The sequence below is a fragment of the Heliangelus exortis genome, chromosome 1 (assembly GCF_036169615.1).
Source record: "Heliangelus exortis chromosome 1, bHelExo1.hap1, whole genome shotgun sequence".
NCBI lineage: Eukaryota > Metazoa > Chordata > Aves > Apodiformes > Trochilidae > Heliangelus > Heliangelus exortis.
The window spans coordinates 3,635,815-3,648,829 of NC_092422.1; the positions used below are offsets into that span (position 1 = coordinate 3,635,815).

The 13,015-nt window shown below is 44.4% G+C and overlaps 1 protein-coding gene across 4 annotated transcripts in view; it reads right to left on the reverse strand.

The window, feature by feature from the left end:
* Positions 1-13,015, reverse strand: part of PAK1 (p21 (RAC1) activated kinase 1) — an 81,956-nt gene that overhangs the window by 50,304 nt on the left and 18,637 nt on the right. The window contains exon 2 of one of the 4 annotated variants that reach the window (XM_071767089.1): positions 1,661-1,739. The exons of the other annotated variants lie outside the window; for them this stretch is intronic. The gene's annotated coding sequence lies outside the window, so the exon portion shown is untranslated. The remainder of the gene's footprint in view (positions 1-1,660; positions 1,740-13,015) is intronic. 4 annotated transcript variants of the gene reach the window in all.

Here is a 13,015-nt window from a genome sequence, read left to right on the forward strand (position 1 = left end):
TAGGGGGTCAGTGCTTCTTTTCCCTTCCCCAGCCCCAAAAAGAACAGTGAGAAGAACTTTCAGAGCTTTACACTCAAGAAGAAAATCACTGCAAAGCAGCAAATCTTGGGTTTAAACGTGGAAAATTTGGGGAGTACACATTCAGAAATCCAGGCAGGATTAAACAAGGTCCATGAACCATGGCACAGTCCTGGGGAATCAGGGTCCCCACTCTGCTGCAGCTTGGTGGCCACCAGGGCCAAACCCGATCTCACCTGCATAGGCAAACCAAAAAAAAAAAAACCAAAAAAAACCCAAATTATTGAAGCACGAGGCCACAGGACCAGATGGCAGGAGCACTTCTAAAGACTGACTCATGGGGCCACCCAAGTGTGAAGCTGCCAGAAGAGGCAATATTCAGTTTGCACCATTTCTGTACCATTAGCACCCGCAGTAATTACGACAGCAGCAGCCCCTCGGATGGGAGGGCTGAACAAAAAAGTGACACAGCTGTCAACTGCATTCAGAGAACCAAACCCTCAAGAGTTCATCGTTTTGGGAACACAATCCATCCAGGAAGATGCAGCTCTCTGAGGGCAGAATGCTTTCAGAGAGCAAGGACAGCTGACATTAAAAAACTAAAGGCGCTTGCCTGCTTCTCAGGGGGATTTAAACAGCAGGTGAGTGGGGCTGGTCTGTGGGACGTGACCCTTTTTTATTTCAGCTATTTAGATGCAAATTGTTCCCCCTGCCTCCCCCCTTCAACACCATCTGTTAGCCCAGAGGTTTAGCCTGTGCTAAGGGTGTAAGTTTTGGGGGAGGGGGCTATAGATAAAGCACAGAGAATGTTTCAGTTGATGCCCCTGTTTCCTCTAGAGCAGTTTAGGGGAGGAAAAAAAAAAACCACTTTGCAATACTGCTAAATTACAACAGAATTTTTCTCTCATTCTACTGAACTTTTCCCACTGACCCCTGAGTTTCCAACCCTTAAAACCACTGTCTGTCCAGCTTTTGGCCAACAAGCCATTATACAGTGACAGGTACAGGAGGTTGCTATGGTGTTAGCAAAGGGTATGGTATTGCAGGGAATATCAAAGAGTCAAGGAATTAAAGCTTCAAATAATAATGATGAAGTCTTTCACTACAAGGTGCAGTGCTTAATGTTCTTTTAGTGCTAGGCAAGTTACCTCATCTCTGTCTGATTTTCCCCAGTGAACAGCAAAATACTTTTAAGTACCCTAACCCTAAACCCTAACCTTTCTGAAGTACTTTGGAGAGATTTGATTCATTAAACAATTCATCCAGAGCTCTGGATTCTTCATGAGGGAAAAAATCAAGGGTGACAGCACAGAGGATACTTGCAGGAAGCTTGAAGATGCTCAGATCCAGATGATCCAGTATTGGGAAAGGTGGCAGACAGACCCCATGGGTGTGCTGCTGTTTGGAGGGATATGGACAGGCTGAAGAAACAGACCAACACCCACTGAAATTCAACTGGGTCAAGTGCTCACCTTCCCAGTACAAGAGAGAGATGGACATACTGGGGAGAGCCCAGCAAAGGTCCAGAAAAATCACCAAGGGTCTGGAGCACCTGACATACAAGAAGAGGCTGAGAGAGCTGGGACCATTCAGCTTGCAGAAGGAAAACCTCAATGGGGATCTCACCAATGTGCATAAATACCTGATGGAGGTGGAAAGAAGATGGAACCAGGGTCCTCTTAGTGGTATCCAGCAACGGGACAAGAAGCAATAGGCCCAAACTGAAATACAGGAAATTCCATTTAAATGTAAGAAGGGGGGAAAACACAAACACAAAACAAACAAACCAAACCAAACCCCCAGAAACTTCTATTCTGGGGGAGGCTGAATCATGGAGTTTTCATCCTCAGTGATGCTCAAAACCCCACTGGACATGGCCCTGAGCAAACTGTTTCAGCTGCCATCACTTTAAGTGGGAGGTTGGACTAGACTATCCACAGAGGTTCCTGACAACCTCACCAGTTCTGCAATTATAAACCACAACATGTGGCAAGGAGGCCCAAAACAAAAAAGATCATTCAAAGTACTTATATAAACCAAGTGGTTTTGGTCAGTAACATCCAAGACCTTGGTTTTGTGATGAAGACAGATTTTAAAAGATGACAACCCTGAGCAGAAAAATCAGTGAAAGAGTTGGAATCAGTAATACAGCATCCTCATTTTGAGTTTTAATGTGTAGAGTAGAAGTCCTGGTACTTGGGAGATGCAAACTCTGGTCCCAGTTATCACACAAGTCTCATTTGTGATTCTTGGAGGCACAAGAGGGTAGAAAAAAAATCACTGAGTACTTCTTGTTCACTTTGCCCTTCTCCAATCAGTCAATCACATCTTTAAAAGAAGAGCAATTCAGGTAGTTACAGAGAAGACAGCAAGAAAAAATTCCCTTCTAGGTGCTTCCACAACTTCAGTTCCCACAAGAAATACATTCTCAGTTAAAAAAAAAGTGTTCAAGGCCAGGCTGGAGGAGGCTCTGAGCAACCTGGTCTAGTGGGAGGTGTCCCTGCCCATGGCTGGAACTGGATGATCTTAAAGGTCCCTTCCAACCCAAACCATTCTATGATTCAATGAAAAAGAATTGTGTGTGTAATCCTGATGGGAAACTCAACAGCAGGGGGTAAAGGGAAGTTTGAAGGGATGGGAAAACCCTTTCTCTCTTGGAATCCAGGTAATGGGACAGAAGAGCCCTCCCTAGCTTGAAATATGGATAGGAAAAGACCACCTAAAGGGAAGTGGGGAAGGAAGAAAATCCAATGTGGGCTTCAGAGCCCACTGAGCAAGTTCTTAGGTTGCCCTTGTACATCGTGCAAGGTTTGACACCAAGATGGGTTCAGGCAGACAGGTTCACCTCAGACTTCCTCAGGTGAAGGAGAAGAACTCTTATTTCAGCTGGGAAGACTTCATGCCAGGCAAGGTTTGCACAGCCATGTTTTTTAAAGGGTTTGGGCCTTTCTCTTTTCTTACTGTTGGGATATTGTTTCAGGTTTTTTGAGTGTTACCAACATAATCACAGCCTTTTCCCTTTTTCTTGCACTGAAAGAAGAGGCCAGAAAAAAACATGATCTCTGAAGATCCTGATAGTCAGGAACTCCAGGTATCTAATTCCAAACTCGTTTAACTTTTAAAATATAAGCAGTTCAGTATTTCTTACTGGAAAGCAACATTTGACAAAAACTGCAGGTATTTCATAGTGACATTTACAAAAACTCATTATCTTAACTAAAGATGTTTCTATAAATTTGTCCTGACACTTTGAAAGAATTTAAAGTTTTCATTTTAAAATAAAAGTGGTCATATTTTCCTCATTTATGAAAAGTAGAGTTTTCAGAACTCCAGCATTTCCCCTACAGAATGGGTCTTGATGCACTGTTTTAAATCACCAGCTAATTTCTGTTTCCAGATCTCTGGCACTTCACCAGCATTACTGAGAATTGAAAGAACAGTTACAGGAATGTTTTTATTTAACCAACTTGTTCACAAATCCAAGCACATTTATAAATTTTAAGGGCAGAACTCCTGCAGTTTGAATACAAAACACGAGCAGGAATTCTCAGGCTTCTTGACTTTTAACAGGACAAAAAGGTCATCTCTGATAGCAAAGGGGTATTTGGCCTCAATGCCAGCAAGCCACCCACAAAAAACAGTGGGAGTTTGACCCAAAATAGGATTTCAGGGTTTATCCCATAATGCTCTGAACACTTCCCCCACAGTACCACCTGACAATTGGCAAATTATCAAAATTTCTTCTGAAAATTGGCAAAATGTGAAGTATGAAAGAGGTGCAACAACATCTGAGATGAGGTTTCCAGGAGAGTGTTTTGTAATGAATTCAACCTATCCATGTCTGCATGTGCACCTGTTCTCACCAGACTGAATAAATGGGGTTTTCAGAATGCTGATTTTGAATATGTGTTTTAAGACACATCTCCAAAAAGCTTCTTAATACCAAAAAAACCCAGACTTTTGAAAGTAAAAAACCCACAAAGCAGCTGCACCAACTTGTGCAACAAGCCCCCCCCCAGATTTGATTCCCTCCTGTTATTGAGAATTAGATAAGTAACACCAACAACAGATGCTGTCCTAGAACATCATTCCAGCACCACCTCCCCAGTTGCCATCTTCTCCCCCAGATACCTGCAGAACAACCATGACCTGGGAAAAGTTGGATGAGCTTACAGGCAGGAAACAGTGAGGTCCAAGAGCCAACTGCAGCCCACACTGTGCCTTTTCCACCCAAATCTCATGGTGTGGATGATCAGGAAACCAGTGCTTTGGGTCTTTCCCATCCCTGTTCCACACTGGTCAATATTTGCTTAGTTAAGTATATGCCAGAGCTGAATGTTTTCCCTGAGAGAAACACAGCTTTCAGCCCCATTCAACCTATTTTGACCTTTTTTTTTTTTCCTGCAGGGAGCCAAGCAACAGCCAGTTTGTGTATTAAACAAGCCAAAGGCTTCCTAGAGGATCACTGCTTGGATAGTGCCCAAACTGAAGCCACCAATTTCCCTGAGAACAGCACAGGGGCTGCAGCATCTCATTCTGCATCAAATCCTTTATCTGGATCCCTGGAGGCAGCAGGGGCAGGATCAACACCTGTGGTACAACCCCAAGACAGTATCCCTGTAAATAATCTGGGAATAGGGACACACCATGTAAGGGTTTCATACAGCCTCTTCAGCTCTCACAGCAGCTCCCTGACAACAACCAAAAGAAAATGGTCCAAACTAAAACAACAACAACAAAAGAAGTTTAAAAGGTAGCCAAGGGACATTGGGTCTTTCAGGAATTAAAACATAACTCGTTCTGGAGTAAGAAAATAAAACTTAGCACACAGGAGACAAGACCGGTTCCAATTTAAGAGGAGCTCTCAGATATCAAACAACAAGAGTTCCACAGGTTGCTTGGCAAGCTTGAATTTCACCCTGAAACAAGTCATTTTTAAGAAAAGCCATATGCAGGTGAAGAAGAAGCCTGATTCGAAGGAAAGAAAAAAAAGAAAGGAAAAAGGAAAAAAAAAAAAAAAACAGGAAAAAAGCAGCCAAAAAATCCTGTAGTTGTTGTGTTTATGAATTCAGATTCTCTAGAGAGGAAATCTTCAGAGCATAAAAACCTGCCTGCCCCTCACTTCACAAACCCTTGATATCATACTTACATTTTTTTAAATACTGCTTTCTCTCAAGTGATGCAAATTAAATGGCATAAGTAATTCTCTGAAAAAACCACACACCAACACAAACCAGTGACTTATTGCATGCACGTCCATTAAACTCTTACTTACAGTGTAATAAACAGCAGCCACACAGATACCACTGAGTGGAAAACCAAGGAAATTCCTCATCCCTGGTCTCTGGAGGGAGTGAAAAAAGTTAAACTGCTCCTGCTCATAGCAGGGTTTTGTCCTCCAGAAAGACTCCAGTATCTCAGCTGACACAGCAGTTGTCCTGTAATTATCATGCATCCTTCATAGTCAACAAAACAAAAGGGGATCTTCACTTGGAAAGTCATTTTTAAGGCAAAGCAGTGGAAAGATTTTGAAGTGATGACTGTGGAAAGGCAAAGAAGAGATTGTGCATTTATATTGGCCCTTAAAGCACCCATTGGGACAACTGTGATGGTCATGGAAGGGCAGGGTTCAGTGGCCACCCCAAACATGGTTTTATTTTGACAGAGGGAATGCAGTGCTCAACCACTCAGAAAGAGCCCCAGATGAAAGGCACCCAGCCTGGATAAAAGCTCAGTTCTCTGAAGCTTTTTAATTTCCCCTTTCCTTTCCAGAGTTCAGACTGGGAGGGTATCAGTTCCTCTTTCTCAAATGGAAAGCAAAGAGGAGTTCAAAGCTTTCTAACAACCACAGTGTCAGAGCTTGAAACACACAAGAGCATCCAGAGCATCCCAAGGATAAATCTTGGGATCAGATGAGAGCTACAGTTGGATGTTCTCCAGGGGTATTTTAGGAGAAGAGAATAAATTTGCCACACAAACATAATTGCCAATTTTCAGTCTTATGTTACAGCAACTTGCCCGATGTGTTTTATTTCAGAGGACAGATGGGTGAAGAAATATTTTGTTGTTATTAATGTGTCCAAGTCCCTCAACGTGGCACACAGATCTCTGGAAAGGGACAGTTACAAGTCCTGCTTTTGATAGGAGAAAGCATTTCAAATGCTTCATGCAGCTGGGGAAAAAAAAAAAAAGATGTGGGTAATGAGAATTTAAGGCAGTTCTTAGTGAGAAAGATGAAGAGGAGAAAAATGCAGAGGAACAGAAGATGTTCAGTCTCTGCTTTCTCTTCCAGGAAACCACTCAGAAAGCCAGCCCACAAGAAATTCTCTAAGTATCTGCTCACTGTATTACCTGACACTTTCAATTCTTGCAATCTACCCAGAGCCAAAGCATCTGGAAAACAGGGTTTTGCTGCCTCCAGCCCCACAGTATTCAAAAGAGGTCAAATTCTGACCCCTTTTGAAAAGCCTGCCCAGAAAACATGTGGATGCTTAGCATGTTTCTGTGCTCCCATCACCAAATCACTGTCCACCCAGTTCTCACCCAGCGCAACTCTTGTCTTTCCAAGTCTTGCAGGATCACAGAGAACACACTCAGACACTTTGAGTGCATTCAGACCATCTGTTAAACCCACATGGCATCCACCACCAGCAGATCTGTAGAGTGGGGAGTCAGGGTTAAGCAGGGAGTACAATTTCCTCTTCACCGTTTCTTTTAAAAAGATATTTTGGTCCCAGTTCCCACAGAACTGGAATTCCATTTAAAGAGGACTCTTGGATCACAGCACCACTTCCAAACAGAAGCTGAGCTACCAAAAAACCAAGTTGCTCACCCATCTTCTTTCCATTACAGAGCAGAGAATTCAAGCTGAAGCTCCTTCTCTCCCAGACAAGGCTTCCTGAAAACAAGGGTCAGAATCTGCTTCTACTTGACAGATATAACTGGGGAATCAACCCCACCTCTTGATGTCTTCAAGGTGTTCATTTAAATCTAAGCATCCACCTCTAGGAGCAAAGCCTGAAAGAATATTTTTGCTTAGGGTGTAAGAATCTGTTTCAGTAGAATATTGAGTTTGTTAAGACTCTGCACTAGCATCTGAACTGTGAAGATTTCAGAGCAAGCAAATCGGTAAAGTTTTAATCTAGAGAGTGAGAAGAGATTAATTTAAAGAGATTACAGACCCCTAAACCAATTACAAGATCCATGTCATTCTGTAACACTACTCATAACAACTGAGTTCAACCTTCAGAAGCCTGTCACCTAGATTATTATTTTTTAAACATGAAGGGGCTGTATTCAAACACTGAGTTCAAGCCTAGGAGCATTTCTGTCTTCAGATCTCTGACCATAGTGAAAATCAAGCTGAGGAGCACCAAAAAAAAAAAGGCTTCAGATCTATTTAGTGGCTATATGATTACAAGCACCAAGTTGATAACCAGGCTGAGCATCCCCAGACACAAGAGGGACCAACTGTAAGTCAGAGCAGCACCAAATCCCAGTCATACGGAGGCATAAAAATATCCTTTTCTTTTTATCTCCAACTCTCTGAAGTTCTTTCCTGTCTTGAACTCCTGGAAGAAAGACACTATTTCTGCTCTATCCCCCTTTGTGTGGGATTCTCTTTAAAAAACAAACTCCCCCTTTCTCCTTACTTTTTGGCATGGTCTTCATGCTGGAAGACATTTTAAAGAGAGCTTGAGTTTGTCAGAACTGTCCCTTCCTGCTCCGCAAGTGACACAAAGCGATCCAAAAAGTCACACTCTTTGTAGTGACAGAAATAAAGATTTTACCCATTCCCTCAGAGCCCTGTAGGTGTCACGGTCACCACAGACCCCACCAAACTTCATGAGTGGGGTCTGAAGAGCAGGCTCCTAGCCTTGAGCAAAATCACTGCAGTGCCAAAGCAAAGGCAACAGGTTAGTGACAGTGCCACTTGAGCAGGACTATTTTTTTTTATTTTTTTTTTTTTTCACTGTTTTTGCAGAAATCCACTTGCACACACAAAGGTAGAGAAGGAAATGGCACAGAGCTTTCCAACACTGCTTGCTCTTGCACTAGCTAAAGAAATCCACAGCAGCACAGACTTGGGCACAAGCTCATCTACATGTTGTCCACGTCCATACTGTGGGCTCCCAAGCAGCTGGACGTGCTTGCCCATGCTCTAAATACCCCTCTGATGGCAATGCAGGCTGGGCTACCAAGACAAGCCCAGAGACAGGTGACAGGTTTCAGTTTGACAGCACAATTTCAGCTGAAGCTGGAGAGGAGCCCCACATTCCTCTAAAAATGAAAGGCTTCAGTGAGACAATTCATGCGATTAAAGCCTCACAAAGCCTTGAGTCACTTTCTGGGTCATGATCCAGCTGATTCTAAGAATCTGCATGCAGGCTGCTTACTCAGAAATTAACCTACTGCCTTGGAAAGTGTTGCTTAATTTAGAAGAGTGATTACTTACAGCACCTGCTGCTTGCCTCCCAGCCTTTGCTATGCCAGCTCCTCCAAAACTAATGTGAAGTCTCCTAAAATTATTTACATAAGTAATTAAGGGAAGAACTAAAAAAAAAAAAAAAAGAGATTGCTAAATGTAAAACATCAAACAGTCTGCTGGGTTATCAGCAGCAATTGAAACTACAATTTCCAAAGCAAATAGCAGGAGTCAAGGCAGTCTGAGCTGAGGTCACACACAGTGGGTCCTTGGAACAGACTCCTGTCCTCAGCCAGGTCTAACAGAAATCTCATTGCCCAGGCTACAAACCCCAAATTGTGTGCGTGCACAACACCATCACCTCGGGAGAAGGTTCCCCATGCAGCTACAGAACCTTTGCAAAAGAGGTCTCCTGGCTTTAGTCACTATAAATCTAAAGCCAACCTACAACAGATTTGTTGTGCAAGCAAGGTCCCTCTTGCAGTAACTGAACGATGAGCTCAACAGGTAAAGAAGACTGAGAAAAGGGATGAGAGAAGGATGAAGGCTCAGTCCTCAATCCCTTAGACCTTCCCAAAAAGGTTCTGCTCACCCCTACATGTGGGGACGCAAAGTAAGTCCAGAGGTCCTGATGTGATTCACCCTGAGGGAGCTGGCAGATGTCACTGCAAGGTGATTCTTGACAATTTTGGATCAACCATAGAGACTTGGAGAAGTACCCATAGAAGAAAGCAAATGTCACTCCTGTTCTTCAGGAAAAGCTCTGGGAACTACAAGCTGGTCAGCCTCACCTCCATCACTGGGATGGTGATGGAGCAGCTTGCTCTTGAAACCATTTCCAGGAACACTGAGGACAACAAAATCATCAGTAGCAGCCAGCATGGCTTTACCAAGGGGAACCCATGCTTGATAAACTAGAGCAAAATGAGTGGTTTGGCAGACTGTGGGACAGCAGTGGATGTCATCTACCTGGACTTCAGGGAGGCCTTTGACATTGTGTCCCATAAGATTCTCAGAGATCTACAGGCTGGATAAACAGAGACTGAAATCTGGCTGAGCCAGAAGGTGGGGATCAGTGGCACAAAAACCTAGTGGGAAGACAGTGTAATCCAGGGAGGTCCACCAGTTTGCAGATGACATCAGACTGGTAGGAGTGGGTCATAGGACAGAGGGTCCTGCTGATCCACCAAAGGGACCTTGACAGGCTGAAGAATCATAGAATTGGCTGGGTTGGAAGGGACCTCAGAGATCATCAAGTCCAACCCTTGATCCACTACCACTGCACTAACCAGACCACTGAGTGCAACATCCAGTCTCTTTTTAAATGTCTCCAGGGATGGAGAATCCACCCCTTCCCTGGGCAGCCCATCCCAATGTCTGATCACCCTCTCGGTAAAGAAATTCTTTCTAATGTCCAACCTAAACCTCCCCTGGCACAACTTGAGACCATGGCCTCTTGTCTTGCTGAGAGTTGCCTGGGAAAAGAGCCCACCCCCCCCGGCTCCAACCTCCTTTCAGGGAGTTGTAGAGAGCAATGAGGTCTCCCCTGAGCCTCCTCTTCTCCAGCCTCAACACCCCCAGCTCCCTCAGCCTCTCCTCATAGGATCTGTGCTCGAGTCCCTTCACCAGCCAAGTTGCCAGCAGGAACAGTTCAACATGGAACATGAACAAACCCAGGCACCTGTGTATTCCAGGGGCCACCCAGCTGGAAAGGAGGCTGGCAGATAAGGACCTGGCAGTCCTGGTGGACACCAAGTGAATATGAGCCAGAAATCTGTCCTTGCAGCCAAGGTGGCAAATGGTGTCCTGGGCTGCATTGGACAAATTATTGCCAGCAGGTGGAGGGAGATGATCCTTCCCTCAGCACCACTGAGACCACACCTGGAGTGCAAGGTCCAGTGCTGGGTCTTCCAGTACAAGAAAGCCCAGCAAAGGGCCATGAAGGTGCTGAGAGGAATGGAGCATCTCTGCTCTAATAAAAGGTTGTCAGGGCTGGGACTCTTCAGCCTAGAGAAGAGAAGACTCAGGTGGGATCTCATCCATGTGAATAAATCCCTACAGGGAGGGTGCAAATAGGATGGAGCCAGGGTCTTGTCAGTGGTGGCCTGTGACAGGGTGGTAGGCAGTGGGAACAGCTGGAAACACAGAAATGTCCTTCTGAGCATCAGGAAACACTTTCACTGTGAGGGCATTGGGACAAGAGAGGCTGCAAAGTCTCCATCCTTGGAGATACTCAAAGCCACAGACCTTGGCAACTGTTTGGAGTGGCCTTCCTTGAGCACATCCTTGGAGCAGATGACCTCCAGACATTCCTTCCACCCTCAACCAGTTTGATTCTGTGAAACCTTTATATGTCCCTTAACAGGCATCCAAAGCAGCACTTCCAGTGCTTTCAAAAAGGCAGGGCAAATCTTTTCTCTTTTTTGTAACTTTGTAACTACCAAATGCCCATTTCTATTCTGATTGAAAAACAATGACATTTCAGTGTGGTAACTGAGATACTGGATGCTTCCTGTTAGGAGGAAGGAAAAGTTCAGAATTAAATGTGGAACCCTTTACCAGACAGGGCTGTCTCTGCAAAGAGTTGGCCCACTCAGTCAAGTTGGAAGCAATTCAGGTTTGGGGGCTTATTTCTCTTATTTCTCTTCCTAATCAAGACAAAGGCCATTTGCAAAAAAAAAAAAAAACTCAGCTGGGATCTTAAAACCTCCTTCATGCATTCAGGACTTTTTCAGCAGCTTGAAAACATCTAACAGGCTATTCCTGCTTCCTCCCCTGACCCATATATATCAAGCTATAAAAGCTGCAAGTGGCCTATACAAAATGCTTTGCCTTTTAGGAGGGGGCACAAAGAACATAACATTCCTGTCTGAGTGCAACAAAAACAGTTTGAACAAGGTTTCAAAAGGTCGCAGTCATTACAGACTCCCAGAACTAGAGGCACCCAGTTGCAATTGAGGCTCCACAGCTCATCTCTTTCAAGCCCAAAAGCTTGGCTAAGTTTGCAGGTCTTTTGGGGACACTAAGCAAAGGGACTGGAGTGCCTCAGCTCCAGACACTGGCTGTCCCTGAAGCCAAAGAAAACAAAGTAAAACTCAAAGTACTGAGGTTTATGAGATGTGTGCAGGCAAAATCTCTCTTCACCCATCACTGTGAAGCAATCCTGAAAGCATCACTCTTCATACTATTCCTTGGGATGTTCTTATTTCTTTGCTTATTGATTATATACTTGAGCATTTTCTAATCTAGGCAGCTTTCAAAAAGGAGAACCAACTATCTGCTTTTTCACAGCCCAATAAATTAACAAATGCTTGGAATAAAGAAACACCCTGAAATAATTTTGGAAGAGAAAATGAGCATGAGTTTCTGCAGAAAAGGATGATAATCCTTTCCCCTCTTCCCTCCCCTGCTGCCTCAGCCAACTCTTTCTGCCTCCACTGAAGGATGATGAAATTTCAGGATTTTTCTAAATTTTAAGGAATGCACAGAAATCCATCCCTCCAGAAAACACTGTTCAGTGACAAAGTGCTATTAATTTGGGTGAAGGAAAAACTTCTGCTGGGTAACAGAGAATACCTGAAAGGACACAACAGCTCCACTACCTGTGTATAAACAAGGGGACACAGTTTCAGAAAGCTGGGAAAGGTGACAAGAGTTTACAGCAGAGGAGAAACCACCTGGGTTTCCACACTCCTGCCCTGATTCTGGGGTTTATGTTTCCACCCTCCAACCCTGTGCTAATTTTGCAGGAGACTCCAGAGCAAGGCACAGATCTGGGATCTGCTGTCTGGGACAGGATGCCAGGAAGGAGCTGCTGGGTCTGGTACCACACTTGGAATGGAAACAGCACAAAGAGCAGAGCTGGCAGCTCCTTCCCTGCCTCACCCATCATCTCCTCTTCAGCTTCCGTGATGGGGGACCTCAGAACTGCTCATGAGCTTTTTCCTTTCCTCCTGCATGAGCCTCACAGCCTTGTTGCTGGTTCAAACTATCAAGTGATTACAACATTTTACCCTACTCATTAAAAGGGCACAAGTGGCACGAAGCAGAAACTTGGATCACTGCTCCTGCCCACGCTTCTGGTGTTCTTGTTCTGAGCTGATACCAGGGATGGGATTTCCATTTCAGGCCTTAGTCTAAGAAAACCATTTCACCATCAGGAATTTCTCTACAGTCTCTGCACTTTGAGGTGCTTAAAGCCCTCACCACGTCTCCTGAAACCAGTGACAGTGACTTTGTTCCCCAAGTCACATCCCCAAGATGTGACAGCAGGCTGCACCTCTGCTCTCCACTTGCAGGACATGCTCCAACCTACAACCCAACATCCAAGCTGTAACTGACCATCAGATTTCTTTTTATCTGAAGTGTGTTTGTTTACCTTGCTGTGCTGAACAGCCAAAAAGCATCTATTGCAACGAGCTTATCTTTGCCCCACCTCCCTGTTTATCTGCTCCTTCAAAATGTTTCCTGCTTTCAGAGGAGCCTGACAGCAGAGGTCCATCAGCTGTGTACAACTGCAAAGCCCCAGCATCACCAGTTACTTCCCATCAATTTTAAGTCCCAAACACTTTC